Source organism: Bombyx mori, chromosome 23, assembly GCF_030269925.1.
Source record: "Bombyx mori chromosome 23, ASM3026992v2".
NCBI classification, from domain to species: domain Eukaryota; kingdom Metazoa; phylum Arthropoda; class Insecta; order Lepidoptera; family Bombycidae; genus Bombyx; species Bombyx mori.
Genome location: NC_085129.1, coordinates 9,591,546 through 9,611,595, shown reverse-complemented (window position 1 = coordinate 9,611,595; position 20,050 = coordinate 9,591,546). Strand labels below are relative to the sequence as shown.

The window sequence follows — 20,050 nt, the reverse complement described above, 5'->3', positions numbered from 1 at the left end:
TAATGTGTAAATGCTATATCATATAAATCTAAATTATTCTGATCATCCTAAGAAATTTGTGATCGTCTTTAATTAAAGTCGCATTTCAATTAGTCAGTTCTGTACAGTTATTCAGAATCTATTGAACAAATTAAAACTGTAAAGGTAGTATTAATTATATCTACGACTCACAAAAATCTAAGATAATCCTATAATGTAGTTCACAGAATAGAATTTAATTTTCTAATTCATTTGACGTAAGTATTTATTGACCATCCATAATAATATATTAATATTAAAATGATAGTAACTCAAGCATCTAATCAATCTACGAACACAATGACTAGTTATTTATTAAGAAAATGTAATAACTTTCCTACGATAAGAATCAATGAAATAAAATTCCTTAATGTAATATCGTGTAATAGGACAACAGTTAATCTACATAAAATAATGGTTTAATTTAACGCCAGCGAGAAGCTTTTCTTGACCTAAATAGTTAATGTGATTTAGGCATCGTGACGTTGTAATTTTGTACTGAATAATCTCCAAGATCAAGATTCTAACAATGTTCATAATGCCACTGGGTTTTGCTGCGTCAAATTTGGACTTCAAATATGAATATCTGAATATTGCTTATACTCATTCCATTTGACTCCATACAGAAACGGGCTGTTCGGAAGGTCGATAGTCCCGCTCTCGCGGATAGCTTGGAACCTCTGGGTCTACGGAGGGACTTCGGTTCTCTCTGTGTTTTATACCGTATGGTCCATGGGGAATGCTCTGAGGAATTATTCGAGATGATCCCCTCATCTTCTTTTTATCATCGCACCTCCCGCCATCGGAGCAGAGTTCATCCATATTATCTGGAACCACTGCGTTCATCGACAGTGCGTTTCCAAAGATCTTTTCTGCCGCGTACCATCCGGCTTTGGAATGAACTCCCCTCCACGGTGTTTTCCGAGCGCTGTGACATGTCCTTCTTCAAACGAGGCTTGCGGAGAGTACTTAACGGTAAGCAGCGGCTTGGCTCTGCCCCTGGCATTACTGACGTCCATGAGCGACGGTGACCACTTACCATCAGGTGGGCCGTATGCTCGTCTGCCTACAATGGCAATAAAAAAAAAACTCAACCAAAATCAAAATTATAAATAGCCATGTATATAGGAAGTTTTTTATTTTTATTTAACCTACTCCCTTTATGGTGCGGAGATAACAATTTGGTGATTAGTAATTTCATGAACATCTAAACTTTTACCTTATACTCGTACTGGAGTATGCACACATAGATATTGAATATAAATCTGTATTTTCGTTACTATAATATCTTATATCAATATATTTCCCATAGATTTCCCTATGGGAATATTTTGGTATGAAAGGTGACTAAAGAATGGACTACATGGCCGTTCTCTGAATACTATACCGGCATAGTGGGACCGACTTCACTGAATTTAAATAATGACAGTTGACTTGTTTTATTAAATGAACTAAATGAACAAACTTTTTTCATTCGAAAGTTTTTTATATTGTTAATCAAAGAAAATGCAAATATATTATTTATTTTATTTTTGTTCTCTTTTTTTTATTAAGCTCACAATACGCATTACAAGCTAAAAAGATACGTAAAAAACACAAGTAAAAAAAGAGACAAAACCTGGCTTGCAACATAGGTTATGTGCGCACGTTCCTTACAATTATACGACAAAACAACACGACAACGAAAACTAATCTAGTTATATAACTTATAATGTAAGGAAATAATTTTATTCACAATATAAAATTAAACAATTACACTACTAACCTGTTACTAACGTGGAGGATGCCCTTGATCATTTTTATAAACGTAACTAACCTACAAATAAAAATATCCAACTCATTTGACGATATTCTTTATTTTAAAATCATGCCAAAATTATAATGTAATATGAATCAAAGGGCTTTGGTAAACAATTCGCTACACATGTCAAAGTAATTGGTTAGCGTTGCACATATTTGATATACGCAGACCACCAAAATACAAGTTCTATCTTTAGCTCCATTCGAAATCGAATACGTAGTAGCGTAGAGGTGTCTGGTTCATGCCAGAGCATGGGTAGACTACTGCACCTATCTCTCATCTGCTTTGATTTCGTCATCAACCACATCAACTGAAATAGAAGGTATTTTGATTATTCTTTGGGCTACTAAATAATAATATTAATAATAATAATAGCCTTTATTCAGACAATATTTCATTTACATATCTTCATTTTCTTTTTGTTAACAATTTTATTTTTATATACTTTATATATTTGACGGTCGTCTGGTGTAGTGGTAAGTAGCATGGTCACTACACAAGGGGTCGCGGGTTCGAATCCCGCCAAGGGAAGATATTTGTATGATAAATATAAATGTCTTTTCCAGGGTTATGGATGTATATTAAATATATGTACGTATATAATAAAAATCTTACATTTATTTCCGTTATCTGGTACCTTTAACACAAGTTCTTTACGAACTTAGCATGGGACCAGTTAACGTGGCGTGATTGTTATTAAATATTTATTTATTATTTATTTCTTAAAGTCTTAACTCTATCCTTAACTATTTAGCATCGGTAAATAGTTAAGGATAGATATATATGGGCTACTACATTTCATTAATTTCAGTTCTACAACTCATTTTTAAGAACAAACAAACTCATTTGACACTCGCCTACATAATTTCGGTGTACCTTATAATTACCGACACTCAAATAATAGACGCATAGCCTTGACGGGAAGGGCTCGCAGATCCATTTAGTATGCAAGTCACGTTTCAGAGGTACCACGCTGACTTTGATATCTAAATTTTTATTCCCAAAAATATTACTTCGCTTAAGCACCACAAAAATTCAAATTTTGTCAAAGTGAACCGGAACTGACGCCTGTGTAAATTTACGCCTTCACGAATACACGCTCTACTAATCTTAAAAAGAATACAGAATGAATTTAACTGTTATATCATTATAATAGTCCTGTTAAATCAATGTTACTAATAATAAATAATAGTCTAAAAAAACTAACAAAATACGCTTTTATAGAAAAACCAACAAAAAAATAGAAAATAAATTTTAATAAATTTGAATTGAATTTTTTACAATAAAATAATTTTTTCTTACACTATTTTTAATTTAAATTTTATTTATTTATTTATCATTCATTTTTTAGTAGAATTTCAATTTTTTCAATATTTTTTTAAATATTGAATTGTCATCGGTCCTTAATAAGTATACCAAATTTCGAGTTAATCCGACGTTTTGAATGGAGTCAAAATCATGTTCAAAGATTCTACTACATACTAACATACATACGTCTGAAGCTGATAAACGCGAATGATGAAGTCGTCGTGGCCTAAAGGATAAGACTTCCGGTGCATTCGTATGTAGCGATGCACCGGTGTTCGAATCCCGCAGGCGGGTACCATTTTTTCTGATGAAATACGTACTTAACAAATGTTCACGATTGACTTCCACGGTGAAGGAATAACATCGTGGAATAAAAATCAAACCCGCAAAATTATAATTTGCGTAATCACTGGTGGTAGGACCTCTTGGGAGTCCGCACGGGTAGGTACCACCGCCCTGCCTATTTTCTGCCGTGAAGCAGTAATGCGTTTCGGTTTGAAGGGTGGAGTAACCGTTGTAACTATACTGAGACCTTAGAACTTATATCTCAAGGTGGGTGGCGCATTTGCATTGTAGATGTCTATGGGCTCCAGTAACCACTTAACACCAGGTGGGCTGTGAGCTCGACCACACATCTAAGCAATAAAATAAATAAAAAATCCTTTGTCATCTATGCATTGCTAAACCGTTCGTTCGACTGTCATGCAACATGATACAGTTGATGTTGACAAGCACTCTGTACCATCAAAAGGGTAGCGATCATATAACCTCAACTAATGCGTATAATTTTAACATTGAATGATAGGTCGCATTTCACCAAAAAAAATTGTTTAATATTAATACATACATTTTAATTTAAATAAAATCTAGGAGAGAAAAAAATTAGTCAAAGTAAATATTTTAAAAAACTTAAAAAATAAAAATCCAAAAACAAAGCTAAACCAAACGACCGGTTTTCGCATCAATTAACACTGCTCCCATCAATAATGAATCTCCGTTACACGCTTAAATTTCTGCCCACAAACGATAATGTTACCCTGACGATTAAAATTACCATCAAAACTTCCGAAAACTTTTAATCAGATATGAATATGAAATTCGCAAACACGAACTTGCAAACACAACTTCGGTGTCCGTGTGCCTTCGCGGTACCGAAGGGCGGGACCGACTTTCTCTTACACCATAAGTTGAAACAGAAACGATAACAACTGCTTACAAACATACAGGCAAAACATCAGATAAAGGGACCCAGGGAAACAAGATTTTCCGCACTCAGAACTTCCCCTATAAATGGAACGATTATTTGTTTTATTTGGATATTATTTCCTGTAGGGCCTTTTCGTCCTTGGAATATGGAACAAACATTCATATTGAATTACGATTACATATTCGAAAAGCGTTTTAATTTGACATTTTTATTCTAAATTAGTCTTATTACCGGTGAAGATTGAGCTTAGCACAGATGTGAATAAATAAATTGAAGAGAAAACCTGAAATTGTACTTATTAGCAGGCAACACGATTTAAAAAAAAAAGGTTATTATTATAAGTACCTAAACTGTACTGTACATACAATCTACCTTTTAGAACTCTAAAGTATATTATTTTTTAAACGTTATCATAATGTTGATTATGTACTTTTGTAGATCATAATACAGGGATAAATTATTTTATTGTTTCGGACATCCCTTGAATATTGTATTGAACATCCCTAATTTACTTTTTAAATTAATGCAAATCTATATATATATATAAAAATGAATTGCTGTTCGTTAGTCTCGCTAAAACTCGAGAACGGCTGGACCGATTTGGATAATTTTGGTCTTGAATTATTTGTGGAAGTCCAGAGAAGATTTAAAAGGTAGATAAATATCAAAACGCTCGGAATTAAATAAAAATAACAATTTTGTTTTCCCTTTGATGCGTCCCCCGTCGGACGGATTCCTTTTGTTTGTTTTAAGTTTATTTTATACAAAAGTTTAGTTCTTTTATTTATCGATTGAGGCACTACGAAGTCTGCCGGATCAGCTAGTTATTAATATATTTTTACACTATGACACGATAGCGAACATATAACAAATTAGGCTTAAATTTATAAAAAACAAAACACTTATAATGAAGTTCACCTAAATGTTTTACCCAGAAATCATCATAACATCTGAGAAGAAAGAAAATTTGATAAACAAAATCAACTTTGACTCAAAAAGAAAACCCAATTTCAAAACTTTTTTGTGCCTCGTTCAAAATTTTTACGGCTCGTTTAATCCGAAAAACGAAAATATGAAAACGAAAACAAGCTAAATAAATCCTGAGTAATTAATTTCCGTATATATATATATATATATATATATATAAGATTTTTTTTTAGCTTTTTAAAACTTGTTAAACATTTCAGTATGTATTTCTGAATTAATTCCGGTCACGCCTTTATTTCAGCGAAGCGTTTCATCGTTAGGTCAAGCAGAGTACCTACTATATTAACTCGAAACTCGAAATATCGCTACTTCTAGTAAATAAAATTTTAAGCGTAGGTGTTAACGTTTGCTTTTGCGCTCAGTGACTGCAATTTTTATTAAACGTGAACACGTGTGAATACGAAAATCTCGTAGCTGGAAAATTCTACAAGTACCATGAATTTGCATATCTTTCAATGAAATATTAATTAGGATATAACTTATTTGTGCTATCTGAACTAAATTCACGGAGACCTGAACGATTCATAGATGTTGAATGGCTGAACGAGATCGCGATGCATAAGTGGTGGTGATCACTGATTACCAGAGCCCATACAAAACATTACGAGCCGCTAAACACCTTGAGAAATAAGGGCGAAATTTTAATAAAAAGTAAACAAGCCAATCTGCAATCACTAATTTGTTGAGTAGACTGGGTTAAGAATGTAATTGATACTGTAAATCAGGGGTCTAGGGGTTTTTTTGAAGACTTCGCGTTTGTAGTAAACTAATGTCCTTACATAAAAAACATTTAGTTTTTTTTTGCTTAAAGAGATGAGCTCATTGTCTATGTAGTGTTTAGTAGCTACTTTATAAGTATATCACACCGTGAATGCCTCCATTCACTTTGAGACACGAGATCGAAGCCATAAATGCGTTATCCCCGACCGTGTATCTAAAGGACTATTCTATTATTCTAATATCTTTAGAATCCAGTAATCGCTTAAAACCAGTTCGACGATGAGTCGGCTTGTCTGTTAGTCGAATCCGTCTTCAAATTTAACTGCTCTTAATAACAAAAATTCAAGTTTGAATTTAGTACATTTTTAATTAAAATAATCTACTAAAATACGGTATGATTGATTATCCAATCACTGATACTATCTATAATAATCTCGTTCTCTTTTTAATTGGTTTCAATACTAATAATTAATATTTTTAAAAAGAAACGGCAGTCGCCTTTCGAATTACGAAACTTTTGTTTACCATACACCGTTTTATATGTTTATAATACATATTATTTCTTCACATACGAGCACATTTCAGCCGTAAATAATCATTAGGCCTTTAATCTTCAAACGTTAACGCTCTTCGCAATTTGAGATATACAATCTAAAGTAAATAAAACTCCTAATGACTTGAATCATTAAGGCGTCTTAATTTCGAAAAGAAAATTTCGTAATACCCAAATTTTCACGAGTAATGTTGAGAAGTTTCATTATTTGAAATATAATTTAGGATTACATATTAAGAATTACGCCTTTACATGGACAATGGTTCACTTCTTATGAACTAATGGTTCTTCTATCAGGCGTCATAGAAACATACATACTATCAAATTCGAATACGGATTTTTTATATGTACATGGGACTTCATTCCTTAGCACAATAAGGAACCACTCCCAGACCCAGCATTACTTCAATACTCTCAACCTAAATCAATAGATTCTCCGATATCTTTTGATACTCGTATAGTACCCAGAAATACCTGTATATTCTAACAACTTGAAATCACTTAAGGGATTTGTGTTTAAATTGTGTGATATAAAAAATAATTCGTTCAGATCGTGCAGATTTTACCAAAATATCAATTACAGCTTAATACATTGATTAAAGCCCTTACGGTGTGCTGATACAATTAATAAAGTTCATTTTTTTATTTTTAAATAACTATATTTTGTAATTAGACGCGATCGATACGTTGTATATTTATACTAATATTCACACAAAGGTCCATATTCAATAATCACCGAGATCTCAAGGCCTTTGTGTTACATTTCCTATTTTGATTTTTTATTCACATTTTTTCAAAGGTGAAATAAAATACTGTTATAATTTTTTATTAATAACAACAATCATAAGATGCATAGAGTATATAAAAATATAGGCCAAGGTTTCAATTTGAATAAAGCAAATGATGACGTCATTTAAGGACAAACTAAGGTCAAACATATTGGATACACCATAAATATAATATGTAATTATAAATAAACTAAGTTATTCCTCGAAATGGTTTTTGAATCAAAGAAAAAAAAGTCAAACCCAAATGATAATGATATTAATATTATTATTTAAAATAAAAATTGGGAAACTGAAAACTAGGAGTAGTGGTAGTGATTCGAATTGGCCGAACTTTCTAGTGCGATTACATAACACACGTGTAGAATAAATAGCTAATACATGTAGAAGCGGGCTATATTTGCAAAAAACATTACTTTTTAATACGCTTCTATTAGCTTCAGACGAATGTATGTTTGTAACGGAATCTTTGAACATGGTTTTGAACCATTCAAAACTTAAAAAAATATATAAAAAAATTGAAATTCAACTAAAAAAATTAGAAATAAATAATCGTTTAAAAAAACTAACAAAATACGCTTTTAGGGTATTATCAAAATAACTCTTCTACTCTCATAACCTTCACTCTCATATCTGTTCATAAAATATTTATAACTACTGTAACCATGCACCCCACGCTTTTTTTTTTACAATAAAATCATTTTTTCTTACACTATTTTTAATTCAAATTTATTAAAATTTATTTTCTATTTTTTAGTTTGTATTTTCTATAAAAGCGTATTTTGTAAGTTTTTTTAAATTATTATTTATTTTTCATTGAAACAGTCGTTTCCGTGAAATCGTGTATTACGTTTGGGTTACATACACTGCGTCCCTATTGCATAAGTAATAAGAAATACGAAATTGATTGAATAACGACCTTTATTAGAATACAATTAAGACTTATTTTTAATATTTTGACTTGTTGCTACAGTTCAGCACTCAATCCATCTGAAGATGAATAGTCCGGAGCCCATAGAAATTAAAATGAAGAAGTCGTTAACCATCTTGAGACATTAAGCCGAACTTTCAGTTGAATTGTAAATTTATGATCAATTGTATTGTATTTGTATTTGGTCAAGATATTACAATCTAAATCAGAATTTCTTTAAAAAATGAAATGTTCAGATTTCAGAGAAAATTTAACTACTCTGAATTTCAGTATTTGGTTTTGTGATTCTGCACAGTGATGACACTATGACACTGTTGAAATTCTGCAAGAAGGTTTCTTTTTTTTTCTAATAAAATACATACTTAACAAATGATTTCTACGGAATATCATTGTCTAATAAAATTCAAACCCACAAAAAAAAAAAATTAGCGTAATTACTGTTCGTAAGACGTCTTGTAAGCCGCACCTGTCGGTACAACCACACCGCATATATTTTTTTTATAAATGTTGGATTAGTGATAACTCGAAGACTTTTCCAGTTTTACCAGCCTAGGTGAGCAAAGGCTCAGTCAGGAGGGATGGGATTTCTCGCCGGATCTTCTCAGTGGGTCGCGTTTCCGATCCGGTGGTAGATACTGCGAAGCACTGCTCTCGCTTGGGCCAGTGTTAGCAACACTCCGATTTGAGCGCCGTGAGCTCACGTACATGTTAGGACGAAGCTGAAATAGCCAGTCGTTGTTGTCTACGGCCCGGTAACCACAGCACACCTATGAGGCCGTGAGCTCGTCCACCGGTCTAAGCAAAAAAATATATACAAGAGCAAATCGATTAAATTTATACTGTGTAAAGAGTAAAATTTGGTTCCTTGGGCAGCGCGGCAACGACACTTTGAATAAACGCCACTCTGAATAGCCTATTAGAGAAATTCAGCAGATTTAACTTATTTACTATCAAGCCCTGAGTTTTTCTGTAAATACCGTCTACCGTATTTAAATTAAAATTGTCATACATACTATGTTAAAATACATGTAATATTCGATGGACACTATCCAAAGTACGGAATACGGAATTAGCATAGATAGGTATACGTTGAACGTAAATATCTAGGCAAGTTTACAATAATTCGATTTTCTGAAAAAGGTTCAATACTTAACAACAACAACTCAAATAACAACAAGGAATATCTATTTGTGAATGAGCAATACTTTTAAGGTTAATATTATCCAAAACGACTTTCTATTTTGTCAAAATAATAATGAAGAAGTTATTTCGGAAATAAATTTGTATGGCAACAAAAAATAGCTATAAACTAGATTATAAATAATATGTATCTACTAATATCCACTAGGAAGCATGCGGTATTTTTATTTTATGCTTATACATTTTTTACCCAACACATTTTTCATTTTAAAAAGATTAGTATTACACCAATCAAGTCGTTAAATGTAAAAACACATATAAAATGCATTGAAAAACATACCTGATCATTACAAATCAATCACCGAGGGAATCCATTTAACGCATTGAATAAAACAATATACTTATAAAGTAATAAACCAGCCATAATACGCGAACCCAATAACAGATTTCGTGAAGCATAAATCGCAGACGGCCTCCCGTTATTCACCGCCGGTATATTGCTTTCGGTACAAGGATATTTAAATTGTCAGTAAAAACTAGTCTTTATGCCCTCCCGCTAAACTATATTCACACGGCAAAGTTTATTTTGCAGTTTTTAACGTACGCTTTCATAAATCCCGAAACATCCTGACCGCGAGTGAGAACATCAACGTGTGCACACAACAACTTGTGAAAATTGCTTCCTAACATTTCAACGTGAAAAGTTGCGATTGTAGTGGGGACGCCAGATTTACGAGTATAAGTTATTTGATGTACCAATCACAGTGATAGCATATAAGAGCCGAGAGAGAGTACACGGGAGCCGTTCCCGTAAATTTACGACGTAGTTGTGTGGACATTTCGGGCAAGATAGCATGACGTATTTACTGGTGGTAGGTCGTTAGAGGTCGCCGTGGCCTAAAGAGAAGGAAGGATAAGAAGACCGCTGTACTCATACCAACTATACCGTTGCTAAAATCCCGTAAACAGGTTTTAATTTTACCTAAATTACATGCTGAACGACATCCAAGATGAAGGAATAACATTTGTATTAAAAATTAGACCCGCGGTTTTTAAATTTCCGTATTAACCTGTAATTTTTGGAACTAAGTTCCTTATGGGACGATGCGGAGGGGTAAAATTTCACTCTCGTCAATTTTTCATAACGCGCCTAAAGAAGAATAACTTCAAAATGTATACCCGAATAATTATTTTCTTTATACCTCGAATAGAACTTAAAATTAATATTTTTAAAATAAGGAACAATTTAAGAGCAACTGATGCGTGAATGAATCTACTACCGAATCGGAATCGAGCCCCGCTGAGAAGATCCGGCGAGAAACTCAGCGGCCTGATGCTTAAGTTAGGTTAACCTGTAGTATTGCGGAAGCATGCACTGGTAGGTACTACGATATCTTCTATTTCTTCCGCGAACAGTCATGCGTTGCAGTTTCGAGGATGACATGGTCGTTATATAACACAATTGAGACTGGAACTACCGATAGTAAAGTTAACGGGCTCCAGTAATCACTACAACAATAACAAAAAAACATAAAATATATAGAGGAAATATTTAAATAAATAAAATAAATATCGTATTCATATCGATTTTGTTATTTTGATTACCTAGACTGCTGTACCTAAGGTCCGAATTCAATTCTCATTCAAAATTAGTGTCTTCGTAAAAGATGTTTTGGGTTCGGTTTACTTTTAAATTTCTTTTCGCGTATTCTTATCTCCTGGCATTAAAATCGTAGCTTGGGGCCGAATTTTTTTACTAACAACCCTATCACTATAAGCTTCTGATAATTATGGCTTAACGCAAAAATAGTATATCACACATTTAATTACAAACACATTAAAACTGACATTTATTGTTTGCGTTCGGAAATACGGGTCCGAAACGTTCCAGAGGAAGACATCGTATGTATTTCGCATTCTCATCTATTGAAGACAACCGCAATTAAAGGGTTAAATTTAAAATTACCAAAGTACAATACCGTTCACATCGGCCGGTATTTTGGCTGATGGATTTCCCCCCTAGCCCTGTTCGCACCTCCTTAGTTAACCTGCACTTCCCAAAGGTGTCCATATTAACAGTATTAACACCAGGCTTAGTGCGGACGTCCAGTCAACATGGACCACTCAGTGCCAGTGAGTCCCGACCTCAAACCATCCTCCGTACCCAACCTCCGGGTAGCCGGATTACAGGAGGTGCCAAGCTCCCAGCTACATCGGCCGGCGCGTGCCCAAGTTTAGGCGATAATGTTGTATGCTATTATAAACTTTTTTGGCGTTTTCATACTTAAATTAAAATAGCTAAATTGTTATCTTAAAACAATGAAAAGGAAAATAGTAATTGTTCCAATTAAATTAGAATTTCTTTTACCTTGTGATTTTAATGGACACCAGATACAAACTAGACTAAACGGCGCCTGTGAAACTATATTTTCACTAAAAATATTTATTCAGCGAACTTTATTTTTCATAATTGCGTACTCGTTACACAATCAAAGCATAGAAAATAAGGTAATTGTTAAAAAAGAAATATTATAAATATTATGTTATTCAAGATCTGAGATTCACTAGTTTGTTACTGACGTACGTACATCGTTTATCCGAACAAAAACAGTTTCACTGTTAAAAATTGCGCCAAGTCCACGTTTATAAAACTCGTCTCAATAACATTTGCACTTTACAAAAAAAAGAAGACTTCAATAGCTTTCATTCTCTACAAAAATATGTGAAATACAAAAAAATACCAAGAAACCGTCATAAAGATGAAAAAATTAAAAAAAAATTGTTGAAAATTTAAAAATAAAAAAATAAAAATTTTATCGTGCTTGGCGCGCGTCATTGAGTATCCGAACAAAAACAGTTTCACTGTAAAAAATTGCGCCAAGTCCACGTTTATAAAACTCATCTCAATAACATTTGCACTTTACAAAAAAAAAGAAGACTTCAATAGCTTTCATTCTCTACAAAAATATGTGAAATACAAAAAAATACCAAGAAACCGTCATAAAGATGAAAAAATTAAAAAAAAATTGTTGAAAATTTAAAAATAAAAAAATAAAAATTTTATCGTGCTTGGCGCGCGTCATTGAGTACCCCAAAATTTTTCGGAAGAATTTCAACCCGAGAAAAAAACCATTTTGCTTTAATATACAGTGAAAGCTGAAAAAGTTACCCAGGTTGTCTTTTTCGCTCTTGTTAGCGTTTTATGAGAAATTGAGACAGAACTACGGTAATTTTCAACAGCTCTCACTATATACCTATGGGCTATTATATGCCAAATCGACCACTTTTGCGTCCGATCCCTTTAGATTCAGCTGAAACTTTATTATTCTTTTCTACCCTTTGAAAAACATCTTTGAGAATTTTTTCAAATGTTTTGAAGCCAACGTATACATACGTATCGACTCGTAAGTAGTTTGTATTTCTATAAGCGAACACGAGAGGGTGTTTAGTTCAAATCATAAAAGATGAGTGGGAAATGAAAAAAATTCAAATAACATACGTATGAGATGTCGATTTTACTTAACTTTTGTAAAACTTATTATGAAATAATAATTCATTAATTACATTTATGCATTTCATAGGTTGACCTACTTATAAATTTGTAAACATTGAAAGGATGTTCATTTATCCTGAAAATTTTGGGGTACTCAATGACGCGCGCCAAGCACGATAAAATTTTTATTTTTTTATTTTTAAATTTTCAACAATTTTTTTTTAATTTTTTCATCTTTATGACGGTTTCTTGGTATTTTTTTGTATTTCACATATTTTTGTAGAGAATGAAAGCTATTGAAGTCTTCTTTTTTTTTGTAAAGTGCAAATGTTATTGAGATGAGTTTTATAAACGTGGACTTGGCGCAATTTTTTACAGTGAAACTGTTTTTGTTCGGATTTCATATCTTTTTGTTAAGTATTATTTTTTGCTCATTTATTACTTAATAAAAATAAATTATAAATAGTCACTCAGCTTAAAAGCTAATGAAACGCTCAATTAATTAGTGTTTTAATGTTAGATGCCCGACTGGCATGAGACACTCGGGTTGTCAGTTCCGGTATCGACCGGGGACGCGTGTATTCCGCTTCCAAGTCTGGCGCGCACTAATTGGGGGTGCGAATGATGCAACAGATGCGCGGGCGCGGGTAGCGCGGGGTGGGTCGTCGCGGCACGGACCTGAGTCACATTCTCTTTGGCTGCTGTTGCCCCGCGAAACGGAACGCTGCGTTACATACTCCCCCTCCAAGTTGGGAACGCGTCCCGAGTCCAACTTGGGACTGTTAGTCTGAAGACGCGGCCTTCCTCTCTGCCTCTTTGGCATAATTGGATCCGTACTTGAATTTGACGGAGAGTGGGTTCAATCCGCGGTGTGATACTTGCAGATGACATTGTTTGACAAGTCTGCTATGAAGTACGTTGTAGGACTAACTATCTTTACTACGCGATACGGGCCATCCCGTCGTGGCATGAACTTACGTGTTACGCCCCTAGACGCATAAGCAAGCCATAACGAAGGAAATACTCTTCCAGTAGGACTCGGGAGCAAGCCACGGCGGTGGCATCAACAAGTGCGTAGAGTTCTACCCATCTTGTAGCTACATCCTCTACCAGGAGTACCCATCGCTCCCCCTGCTCTCCTTCTGGCAGTGGCCCGAACAAATCGATTGCGAGAACCTCTCCTCGCTGTTGAAGCACAGGAGTGAGCCCATACGGCGGTACCGATATAGGCGGATGATCACCGGTATCAATGTGGTGCTCGGCGTAAAGGGTTGGGGCTCCCCCCACCCTAAAGATGTCTCCATTCTCCTGCAATAAATGTGATAGCTGCTGCCGTTCATCGGAGCCAAGCATAGAACCCTTATCATCACGCAGGAAGTCAGCAGTAGAAGCAAACATGCATGGCTTAGGGCACTCATATTCAATTGGATAGGTAACCCGTTTTCCCGAAAAATGCCAAGTGGATGAAGCAAAGTCAAGCACAATACCTGCCGCCACCAAAAAATCCATGCCAAGCAAAGTTTCATTATTTTGAGCATCTGGAAAAACAGTAAATTCAAGGGTTACTGACCTTTCGGGACTTATCCTTACTTCTAGAGTAGTGAGCAAAACTCGGCGGGTGCGCGCGGAACCGTCTGCAAGCCTCACCCGACGCCTGGTTTCCTCACACGGATGGTTATGCTTTAACAGCAATTCATAAAGCAACGCTCCGGCAACGCTACTCTTAGCTCCCGTATCCAACAAAGCATTACCTCGTATACCTAACATTTGAACACTTAAAATTGGTCTTAACCTAACCTGGTGCTCAGTAGAGTTACTCTTGGCAACACTTTTCACATTAGAATTAATTGTCGAAAAATGTCCGACGTTTGCCATGGTCACCCTATTTTCGTTCATCATGGTCACCCTATCGCGGCCACTTGGTACCTCGGAATAACTATGTTTTGGTTCGGTACCACTCAAGTAACGCATCAGGGACCTATTCCTAGAACTAATATTATTGTTTATATTATGATTAAGTCTAGAATAATTTTGAAGTCTAACCTTGTTATCAGTACCGAAAAAGCGCGGAGGAAGAATCGCCTTAAAATCGGTAGGATAATAATTATTTTCATTATCAACAAAACATTGTTTACGATTATTAATATAAATGGACGACTTTACGGTGTTTGAAGTGCAAGCTGTATGCAACGAGCTGTCGCGATGAATAGAGTTCACTGAACTTGACAGCTGTGTATTTACTTTACCAATAGGTAAATCGGATGTGACTGATCGGGTCCGTGCAGCGTCGACGGCGTAATAACTTGCGTTACACTTTGTACACTGAGACCGAGTAACACCTTTGGTACCACACCCGTAACACGAGGATACAGCTTGCGTATTTTCGTTGTCGAATTTCGTTTTTGACGCTAATTTTAAACACTCATCACGAATATGTCCGTACTTTTTGCAATAAACACAGAACAGTCTTTTAACAATCGACGTAGATGATACATTATCAGTGTTCGTGTAGCGAGGCGCGGGGACTCGAACGGTGCTCGGCGCAGCGTTGTCGTCGCGTGGCGGGCCGCCAGCGGCGCCCGAGTTGAATATTTTCCGCGGCGTCATCCGCGCCGAAGTCGAAGCACCGGCGGGAACTTCGCCTACGGTACTACCCGATGAACGTGGCGTCGCTCGCTGAGGATGATGAATAAATTCAGGCGGACTGGTCTCGTAGATGGAGTCCTCGATATGGCGCGTTTTCTTTAATAACGTGTCGTATGAAGTTATTTCGTCTCTTCTTAATCTTTTACGAACACGACGGTGTAGAAGGCCGTAAAGCATATCAATTTGAACTTTCTCACTAAGGTCACCAGGTGGGAGTCGAGCTAGCAGGGCTCGTGCTCTGGCAACGAAGATCTCCGTCTTCTCTCTTTGTCCTTGCGACATTTTGAAGAGCTCTAAGTAGACTCGATGGGGCGGTCTGCAATCACCGAAAGCGCTTCGTAACGATGATAAAGCGTCGTCCCAGGAAGTGATGCTAGCTTTAACGCCTTGCCACCACATGGCTGCATTTCCGTTTAGTAACATCCAGAGTCCTCGTAACGCGATGGCGTGTCCTACGTCAGCACAATCTTTGTATGATTCGACCGCGTCAAGGAAACCGTCGAGTGAGTCGCCGGGCGCTCCGCTGAACCACGCCGTGCATGACGCGAAGTTCCCAGAATGGTGAGCGAGCGTCGAGGAAGGCGGCGATGTCGGCTCCGACGTCGGTGTTGCTGATGATTCGAGTTGAGTTTTATGCTCAAAAACTCGGTCGAGTAGGCGTTCGAATGCTGCCATTTGACTTTCTTGTAATGACGCCATGTTGTTTGCGGTAAATGTTGGCGTCGGTCCCGCGGTTGAACCAATTTCTTCTTCAACGTCTTGAAAATCGGATTGACGCCGTGACTGACGACGAGTACGTGTCGTAATTACGTAGATTCACTCCGAAATACTAGTTAAAGGGCCCGCGCTTGGGCTGCCAGTTTAATGTTAGGTGCCCGACTGGCATGAGACTCTCGGGTTGTCAGTTCCGGTATCGACCGGGGACGCGTGTATTCCGCTTCAAAGTCTGGCGCGCACCGCGGCGCACTAATTGCCATAATTGGGGGTGCGAATGATGCAACAGATGCGCGGGCGCGGGTAGCGCGGGGTGGGTCGTCGCGGCACGGACCTGAGTCACATTCCCTTTGGCTGCTGTTGCCCCGCGAAACGGAACGCTGCGTTACAGTGTAATAATAATCAACATCAACTTTTACAATTTTAAACCGAATTAAATTTTGTTTCAAATGTGAAGGGTAGATGACGCTGTTCTTAATTATTTCAGAATTTAAAATTAAAATCTGAAAGCCTTGAAACATCAATCCGCATAAATGTAATTTAAAAACTACAGTAAGAGGCTTAAATAAAAAGCTGAACTTAACTCAGCCTTAATTAGAATTTTCATCGGAATTCAGTAGTAAAGTTCAAGTTATTTTGATGAAATCAAAACCGAAATATTCATAGCATCTTAAACAATCACCTACGAATAAATATTAGTTATTATATTATTTATTATTCGTAGACAATCACAACGGTTTTATAGTTTTGGGAAGGGATTTTTTGTAACGCCATCTCGTAAAGTATTTCGGTATTACATTACAAAACAAAATTGTTTCTCCAACAGTAACAACAGTACTTGCTTCGGCAGTACTTAAACTAAAATACTAACAGTAAAAACATTAACGTTATTTAATGTATAAACCGTTCAATAAGAACTGCAAACTATCCCCTTGAAGCTACAGTTTATGTAGGAATAATGACTTTTTGGCGGGAACGCGAGGTGTGAAGTTGTGTGATTTGTTTTAATTTGTCTATTTAGTGTTTCTTCGGGTTTAAATGTGTAATAATAGTGGTTTATTAACTGTTTAATATCTGTGAAAGTGCACAAACGTGGGAAAATGAAACAAAGCCGCTGTACGTAACTTCTCGGTTTCCTCCAAAAAGTCCACTGAGATCTTAGTAAATGACCACCACCATTTTACTGAGATTATATTTCATTCCATATCATCTCATCTCATTTCATTTCATCCCTTTTGATTAATGTCTCAAATTAATCATCTTCATTTCATTTCACTCCATAATATCACATTTCATTTCACTCCATAATATCATTTTTCATAAAAATATGAATATAAATTAAAATAAGACATGACTTAAAGGTCTCAGTTACCAGGTCATAAAATCCATTACAAATAGGAATAATTCCAGCGCACCCTGGCGGCCGTAGATTACCATTCTCGAATATTTATAGTCTGTGGCATGTCACTTTTTACATCGAAAAAAGTCAGGATCGAAATTTTTGAGCGAGCCATAGTTTGTGGTGATAAAATTAATAATTTCAAGTAGATTAATTGTTGTAATTGATATAACTAGTTAATATCAGTAAAATAAAGTTGTGAGTGATTGATATAATATAAAATTTAGGAACCAGAAGTACCGTAGAATTAAATAAAATTTCGCAACCTCAAAAAACTGTTCTGCTCACAGTAAACACAGTCGGTAGTCTGGCGCTCCGTTTACAACGGGATTTTTGAACGGAACTTGGCGCCAGATTCTACCGAATCTGTGGATCTAAATGAGCTAAGACTTCGGATAGTCGTTTTTTGGAACATTATTTGTTATGTACTTATGAAAGAAGTACTTATATTATATACTATACTATATACTAATAAATATGTACTTATATTATATTTTAGTTTAATCATTAAAGCTTTAAATGAAGATGAGTCATCAAAATCGATCATGAATATTAATACAACACACAGACAAAAAATTTCATTCACTCGCGAAGCAGGTGCCCTTGAGTTGTTGGGTCTCTTTTGGAGGCGTTCGGGCAACTGTTAGCAAATCCCATCCCTCCCGGCTGAGCATTTGCTTGCCCACACCTGTCCTGGTGAAACTGGAAAGGCCTTCAGGATACCAGTAATCCTTTTGAAAAAAGAAAAGTAATTTGTTCACCATTAAATCTTAATACACTCGCCTACTGACTGAGTTTCTCGCCGGATCTTCTCAGTGGGTCACGATTTTGAACCGGTGGTAGATTCAGCGAAGAACTGTGTTTGTTAGGGCTAGTGTTAGCAAAATCTCTCAAGTTGAGCCCGTGAACTCACCTACCCAACCGTTCTTATCTTATCTTTTTTTTTTTTAGTGCCTATATGTGTGGACGAACTCACAGCCCACCTGGTATTAAATGGTTACTGGAGCCCATAGACATCTACAACGTAAATGCGCCACACACCTTGAGATATAAGTTCTAAGGTCTCAGTATAATTACAACGGCTGCCCCACCCTTCAAACCGAAACGCATTACTGCTTCACGGCAGAAATAGGCGGGGCGGTGGTACCTACCCGTGCGGACTCACAAGAGGTCCGACCATCAGTGAAACCAAGTGAACACATTATGTCTTTCCAGCAGCAATCACGCAAGTTTGATTTTGTGACACGATGTTATACAATCGTCGACGACGCCGTTAATGACACAGAAGCCTATATTTTTGTAAAATAATACGCAAGCCCCAAAATAAAGTTATGCCATAATCGAATATCTACGAATACAGTTTTATAACAAGACCAAAATATTTAACATTCAAAAAGAAATTATTCATGACCAATTCCAGATACTAACTAAATTGTTTTTTTTTTAAATCCGTTTTTAGATTAATGGAATATAAGAATGGTTGCTCTATCTGAACTTGCTCCTCTTTTAAGATATTTCTATGTAAATAACGTTCAATATTTTTTGTGAAACTCAATTTGTTATCATAACGTTTTTCACAGGAAATCGCTTTAGTGAAAAATACCTTAAGCCTTATATTTCACTTATCTTTGTCTAATTTGATTTTGTTTAACGATTATGTTACTTAGCACGTAAATGAGAGTATTGTTCGTATGTATCATAGTTGAATATAAAAATATTTAAGTGGTCCTAATTGATGATAAATGATCTCCATAATCAGATAACCAAGGCTGACAATACCCGTGTTGATTTATAAGGTCTCTCTGATCTCTGATCTCTTGAAGAATTATCTTTCGATCGTTCTCGAAATAAATAAATAAAACTGATCTTCCGAAATTATCTTGTTTCTCGTACTATAAATAAAATAAACTGGAACAAACTAAAATATTTTAAGACACAACAGACTTTAAAAAAAAAAGCATTATAAACGTTTTGGGTACCACACAATACACTGGCTAACTAATTGCTTCAAACGGAAGCGATAACAAGAGATAATTAACTAAATCCATCCCCAATAAAACGGCCCGTGATACAGAAGGCTAACTTTATACATTCATTAAGTTTGATGCATTTTACGGCTGGCTTTACATAACGAGCCACAGTTATAAAAGGGATAACACAAGGATTTATTGCAGAATTATTGCGAGCCATGTTATATTGGCCTTTCGTTGTTACAATATGCTTATTGCTTCAGTAATGTGACGCATTATGAATCCGAAGTAAAGGTCACGGCCTGTTTTTTTCTACATTATCTGCCCAGTTTTATCGCTTTGTTGCTCCCAAAAGAATTTCGGAATGCCCGTAATGAT

At 35.7% G+C, this 20,050-nt stretch overlaps 1 protein-coding gene and 1 long non-coding RNA gene across 2 annotated transcripts in view; both read left to right on the top strand.

The window, feature by feature from the left end:
- Positions 1-20,050, top strand: part of LOC101747146 (ubiquinone biosynthesis O-methyltransferase) — a 222,227-nt gene that overhangs the window by 163,162 nt on the left and 39,015 nt on the right. The window lies entirely within an intron of this gene.
- LOC134201092 (uncharacterized) lies at positions 16,617-19,577 on the top strand. The gene is made up of 2 exons (XR_009976270.1): positions 16,617-18,450; positions 18,921-19,577. It is a non-coding gene; the product is annotated as an uncharacterized LOC134201092 (long non-coding RNA).